Source organism: Saimiri boliviensis, chromosome 1 (assembly GCF_048565385.1).
Source record: "Saimiri boliviensis isolate mSaiBol1 chromosome 1, mSaiBol1.pri, whole genome shotgun sequence".
Classification (NCBI taxonomy): Eukaryota; Metazoa; Chordata; class Mammalia; order Primates; family Cebidae; genus Saimiri; species Saimiri boliviensis.
Window position 1 is genome coordinate 152,123,731 of NC_133449.1, and position 16,700 is coordinate 152,140,430.

Consider the following 16,700-nt stretch of genomic DNA (forward strand, 5'->3'; position numbering starts at 1 on the left):
GAAAATGTTCACAAAAGATTAAACAAGATGACTCACCAAATAGTGCATACGGTATTTTTTCCCAAAACCCCATCAGAAAAACACATTCCATGTTTAAAAAACTGCCAGGAAGGATCTTGGTCAACAGAGTCAAAGTAGCTTTCACTCGGCAGAGGGACAATGGGAAATCTTTCTTCTCAGCTTTTCTGTCTCCTCTACATTGTCCAGTGTTCTGAATCAAAGTGTATTGCTTTTGTAATCAGACTCAAAAAGGAATTCAAACAAAATGCTGACATCCTCTTCCTTTCCTGTTCCTTCCTTCCAGGTGTGGGAACACAGCTCCCAGAATGTGGGGAAAGCAGATATGGCAAACCCGGAAGAGGAAGTGGCCCCTGAGACAACTCCATCTCGTCCACCCCATGAGACACAGTGGCGCTGGCTAGGCAATGCACTGGAGAGTCCGCAGCTGTGCTCCATCAGCCAGAGGAGCATGGAACACAGAACCCAGGAACGCAGACAAAGCCACTGTGGAGCACTGGGCAACACCCAAGGAGAGGCTCCATCAGCTGAAAAGGCTCAGGTGGCGATGTCGGGTCGGCAGCCGGAACCCCGAGGAGCTGCTCCCAAGCCCACAAGAGCAAGATAGGGAGAGGACAGGATCCACAGAGCCACAGCAAGCACACTGGGCTCTCAGGCCATGCAGGCACAGACGGTGTCTGTGCAGCTTGCTGGGCCAAGGAAGGCAGAGGCCAGGGAGGGCAGCACCAGGGAGGGGCTAAGCCCACTGGGAGCATGGGCCCAGCCATAAGCAAAGGCACACCCCTTTGCTGAGGTGCTTAAAACAGGTGGTCTCAATGCTAGCCACAAGAGGCAGCCCTCCCAGAAGGCCGAGCAGGGACCCACCGTGATCGGTGTGGAGGAGTGGTCACTGAAGGGCTCCCAGCGGCCAGCACTCCCTCTGGATGCAGAATCCACAGCTCTCACATCAGAAACAGGACATGTACTCGCCTGCACTCTTGATGGAGGCCTGCACTCTTGATGGAGGCCACCCGAGCACCCCTGTGTCCTAGAGCCTATTCATTAACACTGCTGAGGAGGTGCTGCCCTTCCAGTGACAGGAGGGACAAGAAATAAGACATAAAAGCCTATAATATTCTCAATGGGGATAAGTGACACCAAGACAGCAAGCCAGGGAACAAAGTCATGATGTTTCACAGGTGGCCAGGGAAGGCCCACGAGGAAGTAACAGTTGTGAAAGATGGGAAGGAATGTTAGGAAGGATACTGCTATCCAGACAGGTGCTCCAGAAAGAGGAATGGCCAGTGCAAGGGCCCTGGGGCAGGAGTGGGGCTGGCAGGTGTGAAGGCTCTGGGATGGGAGCAGGAGGCCAGGTGTGAAGGCCCTGGGGCAGGAGCGGACTGGCAGGTGTGAAGGCCCCAGGGCAGGAGTGGGGCTGGTAGGTGTGAAGTAGGGCTGGTAGGTGTGAAGGCCCTGGAGTGGGAGCAGGGCTGGCAGGTGTGAAAGCCCTGGCGTGGAAGTGGGGCTGGCAGGTGCGAAGGTCCAGGGGTGGGAGCAGGGCTGGCACGTTTGAAGACCCTGGGGTGGGAGCAGGGCTGGCAGGTGTGAAGGCCCCGGGATGGGAGCAGGGCTGGCACATTTGAAGACCCTGGGGTGGGAGCAGTGCTGGCAGGTGTGAAGGCCCCAGGATGGGAGCAGGGCTGGCAGGTGTGAAGGCCCCAGGGTAGGAGCAGGGCTGGCAGGTGTGAAGGCCCTGGGATGGGAGCAGGGCTGGCAAGTGTGAAGGCCATGGAGTGGGAACAGGGCTGGCAGGTGTGAAAGCCCTGGGGTGGGAGCAGGGCTGGCAGGTGTGAAGGTCATGCAGTGGGAGCAGGGCTGGCAGGTGCGAGGGTCCCGGGGTGGGAGCAGGGCTGGCAGGTGTGAGGGCCCCGGGGTGGGAGCAGGGCTGGCAGGTGTGAAGGCCCCGGGGTGGGAGCAGGGCTGGCAGGTGTGAAAGACCCGGGGTGGGAGCAGGGCTGGTAGGTATGAAGGCCCCAGGGTGGGAGCAAGGCTGGCAGGTGTGAAGGCCCCGGGGTGGGAGCAGGGCTGGCAGGTGTGAAGGCCCCGGGGTGGGAGCAGGACTGGCAGGTATGAAGGCCCCAGGGTGGGAGCAGGGCTGGCAGGTGTGAAGGCCCCGGGGTGGGAGCAGGGCTGGCAGTTGTAAAGGCCCCGGGGTGGGAGCAAGGCTGGCAGGTGTGAAGGCCCCGGGGTGGGAGCAGGGCTGGCAGGTGTGAAGGCCCCGGGGTGGGAGCAGGGCTGGCAGGTGTGAAGGCCCCGGGGTGGGAGCAGGGCTGGCAGGTGTGAAGGCCCCGGGGTGGGAGCAGGGCTGGCAGGTGTGAAGGCACTGGGGCAGGAGTGGGGCTGCCAGGTATGAAGCAGCAAGGGGTGAGGACTCCAACCAATGAAACCACATGACCCATCTACACAGAGAGCAAACACGGCAGAAGTGACCCATGGCGATGGGAGCAGGGTGGGAGTTTCCAGGATCAGGGAGGTGACAACAGGGGTAGGGGGGACTCTGGGCTGATCACTCTATTTCCTGACCTGGTGCTGTTGATGGTGTGTTCACGGATAATTTGTCCAGGTCTCTACATACACTACACTTCAGTAAAAACATGAGGAAAATTAAGTTTTTCAAACTGAAAAATCATTAAACAGCAGAAAATATTTTAAAATAAAATGTTTTTGGAAAGATTAAAAACAAAACAAAACAAAACAAGGCCAAGCACGCATCCCTTTTTCTACACACATCCTTAACTTCAAAAAGCAGAAGAGACACAAAACAAGTGGGCTAGTGCAGCTTCCAGGCTGCAAACAGAGCTGGGCGGCACAGAAGCCACCAGCACTGTTAAAGAGAAGACAGCGTAACCAGAGGAGATATAGTGAATGCCGTGGCTGTCACTAAACAGAAAACGCATGGAGGTAAGGCGGGCAGCAGCAATGCCGGGCGGGACAAGGCGGCACTGCCTCCATGAGCCGCTGTCATCACCTGCCTACCGTGAGAGGGTCACGGGGACACACACATGTGCACACAAGGCTCAGAGGCTCAGCCGTTGGGAAAGGAGTGCAAGGACAATCCGGAGAACTGTGGGTGCAGGCCAGACACCCAGCCGTCTTTAAAAGTGAAGGGCAGAAAGCATCCACGGCACATTTGCCGGCAGCCCCGGGGTGGGTGGAGGTGACTGAAGGAGAGAGGCGAGGTGCCTCCCTCAGGGGAGCTTTGCTTCTGTGGAGAAAGGAGGAGAGGGAGGAGAGAGCAGGTGCATGGGGAGATGTGGCAGGGGAGATGGGGTCCTTGCTGAGGGTCTCAGGGCCATTAGAATCTCACTCCCCCAAGCCTGATCAGGACTCAATTGTGAAATGACAGCTTGCAGCCTACAGACAGGAGAAAGCAAAGGCCAGTGGCCAAGGCAGCCTATGGATAAGGGCATCAGAGCACATGACGCCACATAGGCTGCAGGCTGTGCTCAGGAGAAAGGTGAATTCCAGATGGGCTGGGAGGGTCCTGAGGGACTAGCCTCCAGGACACTTGCCAGCCACAGTCATTCTCATCGGCCACAAGGGCTCCCAGGAGGAAAGGGCCCTGTGCTCCTGGGGAGAAGTCATGCAAAAACCCAGTCTTCCAGCGCAGAGAGCTGTGGTGCCAACCCTCGGTGCCTGCACACATCTGGGGGCAGCAGGGCTCTGGGCACACACAATCCTGGCCGAACCTCAGTGCGGACTCAGCTTTTACTCATAAAAGCCAGGTCTCTTCCTACACTGCTTTTCCACAGAGCTTTGCATTTCTTAGCTGCCTTCATGGGACCAGGGAATCCTTCTTTTTTACTGTGTGTGTGCAATGGGGTAGGGCAGGGTGGGCACCCAAACAGCTCTCCAAGAGGCATCTGAATTGAAGACTTCGAGGACGGCTTTCCCCACTACAGTGACACCTGAAGCTCCTGAACATAGGACAGGAGGACTGAGGCCAGACTCAGACACAGAGAACCTTCCTACACATGTCTCAGGTAAACTCGTAACTCAGGCCCTTTCACAAGGCCCAAACACAGACACAAGAGGACGGACAGGCTCCAGGCTGCAGCTGCCCCACCGCTGCCACCCTGTCCCACCCAGCAGAGCCTAGGGGCACAGACCCATGGTACAGCCAACAGCAGAGGATGCTGGCGTGGGCCCTTCCCTCACAGCGGGTGACGCCCAGCTGACAGCTCTGCCTCTGGACCTCACAGGCAGGCACCCTCCAGGACTGCTAGAAATGACACCTCACCTGGGGACCCTGCCAGGCACAGAAAGGACCACAGGCAATGGACCACAGTCATCATGGTTATATGGGAGTCCCCCATACCAGCTGCAAGGAGGGAAACATAAAGGAGGACAGCCACCAGGCTTTGGCTCCGCCATGCCCCATGGTGCCCTGGCACACGCTCACCCCACCCAGCTCCACCACACCCCACCCCACAGCACTCACACCACTTGGGCCTCAGCTTCCTTGTTTCCAGGACACACAAGAGATGACCACTAAGGCCTCCTCATCTGAGACCAGGTGGACAGGACTCAAAACCACCCCAAAGTCCAAAGCAGCACAGTGCAGGGAGGGAGGATGCAGGGGCCAGAGTGGGGAACACCTGGGGAGGGGGTCTCACTCCCCACAGGCCTCAGACAGGGGACTGCTCCAATTCATCTCAGCCACACCACTGAGGAAGCAATGGGGTCACCTTCCTCATGGAAAATGCCGAGAAACCTGAGCTGGGAGCCAGGCAGTGAATGAGAAAGTGCTTCTCACACCTAGAGAAAGCTGTGAGGGTGAGAAACCAGGCAGCAGGGGGCATAGACACTCATGGCTTCTCAAAGCCATGACTGGCCATGGGCACCAGACCTCTGGAGGTGCAGCAGGGTACACCCCTGGCACAGAGGATGAGGTGAGGGACATACTGCAGTGGCAGGGGCTGCCCAGACCAGTGCGGAGCAACGGCAAGTGGGGAAGGGAGATAGCAAGGCCTCGAGGCTGCAGGAGGTGTCCAGGACTCCTAGGAGCAGAGCCCGCATGGAGGTTCAGCCCATCTGTCCTCACTGCCCATCTGCGGTGAGTGCAGATCCCTTCCCGGAGCCTCCGGGTGCTGAAAACTGGACCTGGGGAGTCCGCACACCTGAAAAGAGCCTAGTCCATGGGAGGCATGGCAGCTACAGTGGTGAGAGGGTGGGGCTGGGGCCTCTCGGGCTTCACAGGCTGAGTTCCTCTGTTAACACCGGCCTTGGGCAGTCCCTAGGGGAGTGGGATCTGAGGCTTGTGCCTGGGCAGCGTCCCTCAGCAAGGGGCAAGGCCGGACAAGCAGGAGGGGTGCCCCTGCTACAAGTTTCTGTACTCAGGTATCCCAGAAAAACAGGGAGGGCATACTTAGCAGTGCGGTGTTGTGCTGGATCAAAGAAAAACGGAACCAAAAGGAAGCGTCACCTCTGACAGAACAGGCAGGGGAATCACTCATGTGGCAGCCCCATGCCACACAGCTCTGTCTTCTCCGGTCACAGAGGGGAGATCAGTGAGGACTGCTCACGACTTCAGACTCTGAAGACACAATCAGAATCACCTTGCTTTACAGGACTCAAAATGACCTTGAGTGTTTTGAGGTCCTGGGACTGGGGCCAGCACCTGACTGCACAGCACCAACCTGCAGCATGAGGGTGTCAGTCACATAGGCAGGCCTCCGTTCAGAAGACGCACGGCAAATATCCGCCGTCCACAGACAAGGCCTGCTCAACATACAGCCACAGTGGCCCAGGTGCTCAGTCCAGATGGGAACAAGAAACCTCGGGCCCTAAACCCTGTGACAACCAGACACAAAGTGGGCGGGAGTCCCTCCGACTTGCCACAAAGACCCAAACTGCCACGGTCACTCTGCCCTGCTTCCTGGGGTCCCACAGAACCATGCCCTATGCAGCAGCAGTCACCCAAGCCATTGTGTATATGGTCTTCCCTGGTTAACGGGTCAGGAAAGTGAGCTACACTAAGGCAGGCCTGCCTCAAACAAATGGGCAGGGGGCACAGTGCTGGAGACATGTCCATCCAGCACAGCCCTGGTCACGGAGGACATGGACAAGCAAGAGCTGCCTGCTGCCACTACTCTGGGAGACCCAAGGGAGCGTTCTACCATATCCCACAGCTGCCCGCATGAGCCAGAGGCCATGAGAAGATCTACATACCACAGTGCAGTGTCCTGAGGGCTTATACCACAGGCCAGGCATCAGGCACCGAGGTCTGGTGTCTCCAGAGGCGAGTCCAAGGGGACATGGAGGAACAGAAGGAAAGCCCTGGAGGGCCAAATAAAGTGGTCAGAAAAGACGCCACTTGAACTGGACATCAAAGGCTGAGCTGGAATTTGCCCAGGAGGACAGGCATGGGAATTCTTGCAAAGGAAACAGCAAGAAGGTGCTGGAATATCTGGGATGGAGGACAGCCAGGCATGGACACAGAGGCTTCCTGACACGACAGGTGGCAAGGGTGACAGCATCACAGGTGACACCAGTGCACGTGGCTGTGGAGGGTGAGCGTCACTGAGGCTCATGGGAGCCCTCAAGTTCCTAATCGCAGTGGTAACACAGGCTACCAGGCTCCAGGAAGGAGCATCCCCCAAGGCACCACTAACACTGGTGACCCGACTCTGCCTGTGCAGCAGCCACAGCCACTGTCTCACTTAGACCCACAGCTGCACCTGCCCTGTGCACTCCGGGGCCCCACCCATAGCTGAGGGTGCGGGCCAGGGGCTAGCTCCACTCCTCAACAAGTCGCCTCCCGCTGCTCTGCTCTTGCAGACTTGGCTTCGTTAGCATTCAACAGCAATTTATTCCTCTCTCTTTCTGCCTTCTTTTGTGCAACAGAGATAAGTAACATTTCTAATCTGTGCTATCTCCCAGCTGCAAATGTTCAAGCATTTTTTTTCTTTTTATTTAAAAAAACGAAATCTCATTTTAGATTTGCAAAAGAGACAGCTAGCAATCTTTACTGTACTAACAACCCACCACCCAGAGGCCAGGCGGGAGCATGGACAAAAGCGAGGGCACTGGGCTGGGCGACAGCAGAATCTCAGAAGCCGGCACCGGGAGATTCATTTCTCTTCTCTTCAAAAAATCCATCGGACATAGTTCAGGAGAGGCACTCCTACCCGAGATCCGCGACACACCCGGGCCTCAGCTTCCCGTGAACAATCCTCAGGCTTGAGTGCTCAACCCTACAGGGAAGAGCCCTGGGAGGCCATCCTGGCCACGAAACTGTCCCCACCAACAGGATGGGCTGCCGACTGTGGAGTCACCTCCCACCAGCCCACTCCTCAATGCCCCAGGCACAGCTCAGAAGAACCAAGCACCGACGCTCCTGGTGTCACCTGGGCTGCCCTGGCACATGGACTTTCAAACTCTTCTCACACCTCAAGCCAAGGGGCTGGCTGTGAGCTCCTTACAGGTAGAGGTCGTTCCTTACCCTTTGTCCTCAGCCACACAAAGCCCAGAATAGTCTTGGGGACACCGTTGTTTAATTACTGTTGATGGTTTAGGACACTGGAGAGGAGCAAACCCCAGGAAACCACTGAGGTTTCAGAGACAGGTGCATGCATAACTGTTGATGGTTTAGGACACTGGAGAGGGGCAAACCCCAGGAAACCACTGAGGTTTCAGAGACAGGTGCATGCTGGTTTACTACAGCCAGCGCAGACAACTGCAAGTACTTTCTGAGCCAGCCCAGCAGGGAAAGTGAGGAGGAAAAGGTCTCAAAGCACAGCAGTTTCTGAGCAGAGCCAGGACTCCCAGCTGACTAGGTCTCTGCGTTCTCCTTTACTCTTAAAACTCTGAGAGAAAGCAGCAACCTTTTGGCGTTGAGCTTTTTGACAGAAAGTAAAACGCATGCCACAGCCACATATTTCTGAGCATGAAGCCCCTGCTTCTTTGAGGTGGTGCCGCACGCCGGACATTACAATTCCGAGGCCTTGCTCTGTGGCACTGCTGCTTCGCTTCTGCCTTCACCCTACCTGCCTGCCTCGTCCTGGCAGGCTCACAGGCCAAGCCCTGAGCAGGCCCTGCACCACCTGCAGCCTTCCTGAAGCCTGAAGAGCAGAGGTACCATCTGTGTGCTGGACCCTGGCTGCAAACCGGAAGGAGGCCTTAAAAACAGCCGCACCAGGCTGGCACAAAGCAAGCAGCGAGAGCAGGAGCCATGTCCACTAAGCCCCAGGTCCTGGCTGCACATCATCGCTTCATCTCGGCAGCTCATTCTGTTTTTATTATCATTTTTAAATAATTCAGCTGGCCCTGAAGGAGTTGGGAGGGTGGGAGGGGAACAGCTTGCTGCCCACAGCAAAGCAACTGGATGGGCGGCTCCAGCATGACTCCTGTCGGGACAGGCGCAGGGGCCTCCAGCGCCACCCCCCCTCCACTCTCCAGACACGCCTGACAACTTGACGTTGGTGTTAACGTCGTATCATTTATGTAACAGTGCAGTTATTAACGAAGTCTCATTTGCACGTGTCAGGGGAAAAGAAAAATCACCTAATTAACCACTTTCCCCATCAGCAAAAGGATGGGGGGAGCACTGCCAATTTGTCTTCAATGGCTTTCTTCCTACCCTCAGAAACCTGCTCCCCTTTAATGGGAAAAGATTTATAACCGTTTGTCATGAGGGACTAGAAAAACTCTCCTTTCCACTGTGGGAACGTTAATACACCAAAGAGGATGCGGGCTTTTGTGCTATGGGGTCTGCCCTCGGGGAAAGGGCCACAGCCACTGTGCCTGGCATGAGGCTGGGGCTTCATACCTAAAGGGAGGCTGTGCCCCTGGATCCCGAGAGCCAGTAAGGAACAAGGATGCTTCTTCCATCAACTTACCTTGAGAGGCTGCTCATCAAGAGAGCAGCCTCTACGCTGCTGCCCACCAGGCTACTGGCTCCATGCTCCCCAAAGTAAACAGCTTCTATGTTGTTCTCCCACTAGGCTGTCAGCTCTGTGCACACGGCCACAGCTGTCTTAGTCACCATCACAGCCCAAGCTGGCCCATGCCTGACACATGCTGGATAAACACAAACCAGGCAGAAGAAGGAGGGGTGTAGTCCAGTGCGCACAGGTGGGCTCTGCAGCTGGGAAAACCCTGACTGGAGGCCTGAATCTGCCAAGGGGGTGGGAGCGGGCAGACCACACAGCTTCGCTGACCTTGGACCCTCCTGTCTAACTCAGGACTGAGAGTATGCCCAGCAGAAGAGGCTGAGAGAGCAGGATAAAGTGGAAACACAGGATCCGTCCTGGCACCAGTCACAGGGGTAGACTCTCAATGGACGCCAAGTCCTGCCACTGCACCCACCATCATCACCAACACTGCCACTATCACCACAACCACTACCATCACCCTCACCACCACCACCACTGTCACCACCATTGTCACTACGTCACCACCACCATTGTCACCACCAGCACAAGTCACAACCACTGTCACCATCACTCACCACTGTTACCACCACCAACCACCGTCACCACCACCACTATCACCATCACGGTCACCGCCACCCTCACACCATCATCACCACTGACACCGTCTCCACCACCACCAGCACTCTCAGGACCACTTTCCACATCCTCAGCGTCGCCAAGCATCCTTGTCACTCCAGAGATAACGCCCAGAGACGTCGTCTTCTCCTACCCACTCCTAGGCCAGGCCTCTTGAGTGTGAAGGCGCATGAAGAAAACAGGCTCGGCAGAGGCGGCACTGTCCCCTCAGGACGTCAGCTCCACAACTCGGAGGAGGCAGCCTCTAGTGCTGCCAACACCTGGGTCAGGTGCTGGCTCAGGCCGGGCCATGCTACCTGCCTGCTGGAGACGACACGTCCTCTCCCACCTCAGGGCCCCTGCACTGGCTGCTGCCTCTGTCTGGAACAGGGCTCTCTCCCCTGCCCCTGCACCCCATCCAAAAAGGAAGAGCTCCAACCCATGTTTCAGATCTCAGCCCACATGGCACGTCCTGGGGAAAGTCGTCTATCCAGCCACACTGAGTGTCAGGTTGCAGCTCATGCCGTGGCTGCCCCGGGCAGGTCGGGCACACACAGCTGTTCCTGTGCTCCTAAACTTGGTGGGGGCCTGACCTGCCTGCCCTGCCACTCAGTAAGTGGCACATGGAATATAACCATGACTAGTGAGGATGTTTCTGTTTAAAAGTGGGTGAGCACGTGAGAGGACAGAGGGTGAGGCGACACAGCTGTGTGGCAGATCTCACCCACCCTGTGGCCACTGCACAGCAGCAGGGCGCTCAACCTCTGTGCTCTTGATTCGGCGGGGCAACAGCAAATGGGGAAGAGCCCACCACCAGGCAGCCCTGGGAGCCCCTGCAAAGTCCTCTCAGGAGGTGAGAAGCAGAGGCAAGACATGGAAACTAGATCCCACAGGGAAAAAGAAGGGAGTGGGCCAGGAGGAGAAGCCTGGGAGGTAGCTGCTCAGAGGGCAGGTGCTGGCCCCTTCCCTGCCCAGAGCCTGGCAGTGTGACATGAGCAGACCTCCAGGACTGCTGTGCACAGAGTCCCTCCACATCCCCAGGCAGAGTGACAATCTCACAGGTGCTGTCCAGATTCTGGGGATGGGGTGGGAAAAGGCAAGGAGTGTGGGGAGACCATCACGAACTCCTAGTTCTCATCCCTCACCATGAAACACTCCACTCCTTGGGCGTGGGAGAGAGAGGCCCCCACACACAGGGCAGAGAATTAAATATGCGGCTGGTGTCTGGAAATCATCAAATGAAGGTAAGGAGTGTGCTCTTCAGCGGCCTGCCTCGAGCAAAAGCATCTTGAGGCAGATAAGTAATGATCAGAGCTCTCCAGGCCAACAGCACAACAGGCAATATCTGTTATTAAAGGCGCGCTGGTTTGATTACAGGAAACCTGGACGGGAACCAGCGCAGGCTGAGCCTCCATTTGGGGAGCAGGACAAAGGCAGAGCAGATAGCAGCAAACTCCCCACCGGAGGCAAGCTCGGAGTCCCCCGTGCACTGGTGAAGGCTGCTCAGCCCGAGTGGCACCGCACAGGCTCCTGAAGACAGATGAGGCCTCAGAGAGAAAACGCAGGAAGACAGGAAGACAGCCCCGACAGCCCCGCCCCTCCGTGAAGGAGAGCCGTCACAGGCGGCATGATAGCAGGCCAAGGGGGATGTGGTCTGACAGGTGGAGGCGGCCTGTTGCTTCAGATTTCGGACCCGCATGTCAAACACGCTGGTGCCTACAGGAGGTGGCTGCGGCACCCGGACACTCGAAACGCACGCTCTGCCACCCGAGACAGGCTGGGTTCAAATGAGAGAGAATGAAATGCCAGCAGCAAGGAGAGTCAACTACAGATCTTCCATGAAAGCTCCCCTTAAGCCAGCTCTTTGGTTTAAATGAATTTATTCCTCATTAAATTCTTAACCTGAAAACATAACTGTTTTATACTTACATGCCTCATTTTGACATCCCTAACACCTCTGCCGTGAAAGACCTCACTGCCAAATCCCACTTTAATTATCCAAGCACAGGTCACATAAATCACCGCAGCTCCCACGCCGGGCCGTGTGCAGCCATGCAGGCTCAGCCTGCGACTGCCTCTCCTTTCAACATGTAATGCAGGGCAGGCCATATTCCCTGCCATCCCTGGGGAGCCTTCCCAGAGCACAGGAAAGGAAACTGCTCACTTCCTAAATGGTAAAACATGACGGAAACTATGTGCAGTCTGTCTGGAGACGGGATCCCTGGCACAGCCCGAGGGCTGACCCATCTAAGCAGAGCTGGCCTCCCCAGGGCTAGATGCCGCAGTGAGGGGCTGTTGTGAAATGAGGTCTGCTGAAAAGACCATGCGGCTTGGGGATATGTCAGTGAGCAGAAAGGGAAGGTCTCTGCCTCCAAGAGGCTGGTAACTAACAAAGGGCACAAACACACAAGCTCACTTCAGGTGGTCACAGCCCAAAAGACAATCAAACCGGCAACGAGGTGGAGTGAGGGGCCTGGCTAAGAGCAGGGAGAGGAGGGCAGAGCAGGCCGCAGAAACAGCAGTGCCCAACAGGTGGTCTTGGCTGACCTGGCAGCAGCAGAGGAGAACGTTGGCTCCAAGGGAGGGTACTGGGGCTAGCCTGCCCTGGGGCAAGGCAGGGAGTGTAGCAGGGAGTATGGATCATCACCTGAGGAGCCATACTGATAAACCACAACACAAATGTCTGCTTTGTTGAAGTTCACTCGGCTGATCCTACACTGCCCTGAAGCCAGAGGAACAAGGACAAGAAGACCTGAAGTCAGCCGTGCAGGCTCGCCAAGGCCGGCCATGCACTGTTAAGGCTCTGAGGGAAAACAGGGCCTCTCTCACCACAGCCCTGCTTTACCTGGTAGCCTCGGCCTGTCTCCTCACTCCTGCGTGGCCCAGTGAGAGACCACCTTCCAGATGAGACCAGAAAGTTCAAGCACACGAGACGCCCAGCCAAGACCACAAGCCCACCAGCTCCAGCTCTCTCCTCCTCAACGCTACTCACCCACCCAGCTCCCTGGCTCCAGGGCAGAGCAGCAGGAAAAGGCCCCAATTGTCACAGATGCCACCTAGCAACACCTTCGGGAGCAGACAGTCCCAGAGCCCTACCCAGCTGCAGCCCAGCAAGCACAGGGTACCACCACCTCAGCCGATCCCTGCCCTACACACAGCCAGGTCCTAGACCCACCCATCACATGGCCCTGCCTGCACGAAGCCCTACCCCCAGACCCATCTATCACACACAGCCCCATCTATCACACACTTGCCCTGGGCTGGGAATTGGGCCCTTAGTGTTGGATCACGGGCAGCTCACCCCTCCACTGAGTTAGTGCCTTTGCTTGAAAGGCAAGACCATGGCAGGCCCCTCGTCTATGGGGTCTACATGTCACTGCCACCCTGCCAATCCCTGGAAATGGCTGAGGTCACTCACATTCTCCCCCCTTCCCAGACCTGGCCTCACCCTGTCCTTCCCGCCATGCATGCACTCCTGGAACCTCTCCCAAGCTAGCAGGCTCTCCGAGGCCCCCTCTCCAACCTTGCCCAACACCAAGGAGGACAGATGAGCTCCACTCTGCCAGGGACAGGGGGAAACGGCAGGCCAGGGGTACAACTCCCTCCTAAGAGTCTATCTCCTTCCTCTCCAGCCCATAGACCCAGGCTAGCATGGCATAGCCAGCCACTGATCACACCCTGGTCCAGTCCCACACAAGACGCCTACAGCTGCCCAGGAATGCAGGAGTCCCCACAGGGGCTGCAGGGCTTCAGTGAAACCTGAAAGAGGAGAGTCTCCATTCAGTCCCTTCTGCAGGGCTGCCCTTCTCCAGCTATCAGAATATACTTCTGACAATATACAGAATATACGCCGTGGCCAGCTGTCTTAGCTGTGAGCCAGTCACCCTTCAAATACTGGGAGGACTCGTGATGGAGACCTTCTTGGCCCTAGCTGAGTGCCAGACCTGGGCAGGACCTGGGGGTCCAGCATGCAGCTGGCCTAGTCTCCTAGAGGAGTATAGTCTAGTACGAAAGAGCCAGGAGGCTCCTGACATTGTGCGTTCTCACAGCCCAGCCCCAGAGTCCGGGTCCCAAGGACGGGAATGGCATCTACACACAGCATTACTTCCTGGGGCAGCCGGAAGGCCTGGGGATGGCAGGACACCAGGAGGCATGGAAGGAGGCCAGGCCCATATCCCTGGTGCCACAGAGGAGTTGCAAGCACATTCCCGGCAGGCAGTGAGCGGGGTGCATGCGGGGTGGGACAGTCAGAGTTGGTGAGGTCTCACTGCGGGAACATCTGGTGCCAGGAAGCCCAGTCCAGAGGCTGCAGCCCGAGCCACAGCGGCCCTGGGGAGGAGGGGGCTGACCCTTGAGGATGACCTCTGCCACCCCACCACCTCCCACTGAACTACCAGCACCCTCCTTGCTGGACCTCCACAGGCACCAACACACTTCCTGCTCCCCATCCCAAAGACTTCTTTCTCCAGGTCACTCTTCTGACTATATGAAGGAAATCATGCCACTGCCACACTTCCAATCTTCAAACAGCCGCCCACTGCAATTACACCGCAATCCCAGCACTGTGCCAGCCCTGCCGATGCCCCGGCTGCTCACCTGTCGCGCTTGTTCACCCCTTGTTCACCCCCGCCATGCTTCCAATCTTCAAACAGCCGCCCACTGCAATCACACCACAATCCCAGCACTGTGCCAGCCCTGCCGGCACCCCGGCTGCTCTCCTGTCCCGCTTGGTCACCCCTGCCCATCCCCTGGCTGCCCTCAGGCCTCTGTTCAGATGCTGTCTCCTGGAAAGGCCCTGCCTGGCCCCCAGTGACGTCCTTCCCACCCTGTCATCCGACAAAACCCAAAGAGTTTCCTTCGTAGTGCTTTCCACAATTTCAAACTACTTCCTATGTTTCAAAACATGAGAGGGTATGTGAGGGTCGGAGACAGTAAATGCACGGACACAGTGATGGGTGAAAATGCCTTCTCAGCTGCCACCCAGATCTGCAGGGGCACCCATGGGGATGGTGCCTAGTGTGTGTCACTGGTGACTCTGTCCTGGGCTATGCCATGGGCAACACTGCAGACCTGTACAGGAGAGTCGAGGCCGTGGGCAGGAAAACACTGGCACCTCCCACCCAGGATGCTCAACAGGGACAAAGACCCCATCCAGGTGCTGGGAAACCACCTATTTTAAAACTTGCTGACCAAAAACCCCAGAATGGATCATTTTTAAACACAAGGAGCACTAAAGATTTTCATGATGTACAGTAACATTCCTATCAGAACAGAACAAAGTTGGGGGCTGTAGCAAATGAATTCCGGTGGGATTCGTGTCCGCTGATCACTATTCAGGCCCCACCTCATTACCATAGCAGGCTTAATTGGCATTTCATCCCCACATTGTGTCTCAGAAATGAACAAGGTGTAATTATGGTAAAAAGAGCGCTCCGACGGTTTTGGTTTAATTCATGTCATTCATCCGCGTCAGAATCAGCACAGATGTTCTACTGGAGGACAGAGAGGAAGATGAGCAGCTTTCAAATTACACTTTCTTAGTTTAAAACTTTATTTAAAATAAAAAGTTATTTAAGTGAAATTTACAACACAGTGTTTTTCTCCCTTTGTTTTACTTGCTATAGGGCATTAACTTTCAAAGGCTGGTTCTGCTTAATTTGATTTTTCATTTTCAAATGAACATCTGTGTTTAGGTCTAAAAAGCTCTTTGTTTAAACATACAGAGCGCCAGAAAGGGTCTGAACAAAGCCTTCCTCTGTAAACACTTGATTACCAGGAAGGCCTGCTTTTCACAGGGAGCCAGGGGTTGGAAGAGGGGGTTTTCACTCTGGCTTTCTCTCTAAAGTCAGTGAGAAACTTTCATCTCCTTTCAGAATGGGAGAAACAAAGGCAGCCGCCCTGGGGTAACTGCTCAGCCTCAGAACTCCTTCTGAGATGGGGACACCGGCAAGAGCAGCTGTCAGAAGTGGGTCCACGAGGCCTCCAGGAGCCGGCCCCAATCCATGATCCAATTCCATCCTTTCTTCACTGGCACCAATTTCTTAGCCAACTCCTGGGGAGGCACAGGTTCCCCACCAAAGGCTGGCAGGAAGAGCACAAGGCCAAACAATCAGGGGCCACAAAGTGTGGGTTCCCCCAGACCCCACCTCGCCATTCCAGACACATCCCTGTGCTCACACAGCTGCTCACCCTCAGCTCTGGGTCCTCTGCACTCACTTCGGATTCCCATTAGAGGACAGGCCCTGCATGTGGGCCCATCACCTCACATCTCCCGACTACACTGAAAACTCTGAACACAGTACCTGAGCTCTGTTCCTCCTGAAATGAAGCCAGCTCTCCAGTATCAATTACATGCAACTTCCCTGGGTCTCAGTTTCTTCTTCAGGCAACACGGACAATCCCTATCCTAAGCAGCCCATGAGGGCACTGGAGGTACACACAGAATCAGGTCAGGAGAAACGGCTGTAGCAGCAGCAGGGAACATGGCAACACAGGAGCTGAACCTTGCACAGCAGGAGCAAAACTGTTGCCTGCAAGCCCCACGCCAACCAACCCCAGGAGGGCACTCAGGAGTGGGGGCCCCAAGGACTCTGTAAACGTCAGAACTCATAGCAGGGAGGTGTGCAGCCTTGGGATCCCGATAGCCTTGATGATGCTCTGGCTTCAGCTTTAAGAAATACATCAGAAGACATCTCCACAATCAAAGACTGTGCAAGAGCTGGTTAACATAGGAAGTTTAGCAAGAACTCAGTGCGGCTGTGTGGGTCTAAATCGCTTTAAACACTTCTGTGTTTTTATAGCGTTATATTTAGAAACCTCTAAATAAAACTCATGGAGTGTTGCAATAATATACATTTTTTAAACTCACTAATTGAATGTTGCCATTACAAGTGCTATTTTGGACAATCTGCTAAATATGTAATTTAGGAATTAAGATTCATATCTTACAGGATACGCTAATTATTCCTTTGAATCAGTTTGGGTACTTTCTGAACACACACAAAAAGTCTTAAGAGTTGATGATATCCACCCTTATACTCCATGGCACAGAGGTCAGGCTGCTAATAAAGCAACAAGCATGGGCTAAGCACAGTCAGAAGAGCACAGACCCAGATGTGGCCACGAGGCTCTGGCTCAAAGCAGCAGGAAGTT

The 16,700-nt window shown here is 55.7% G+C and overlaps 1 protein-coding gene across 5 annotated transcripts in view; it reads right to left on the reverse strand.

The window, feature by feature from the left end:
* MAD1L1 (mitotic arrest deficient 1 like 1) overlaps positions 1–16,700 on the reverse strand; it is a 397,602-nt gene that overhangs the window by 261,992 nt on the left and 118,910 nt on the right. The window lies entirely within an intron of this gene.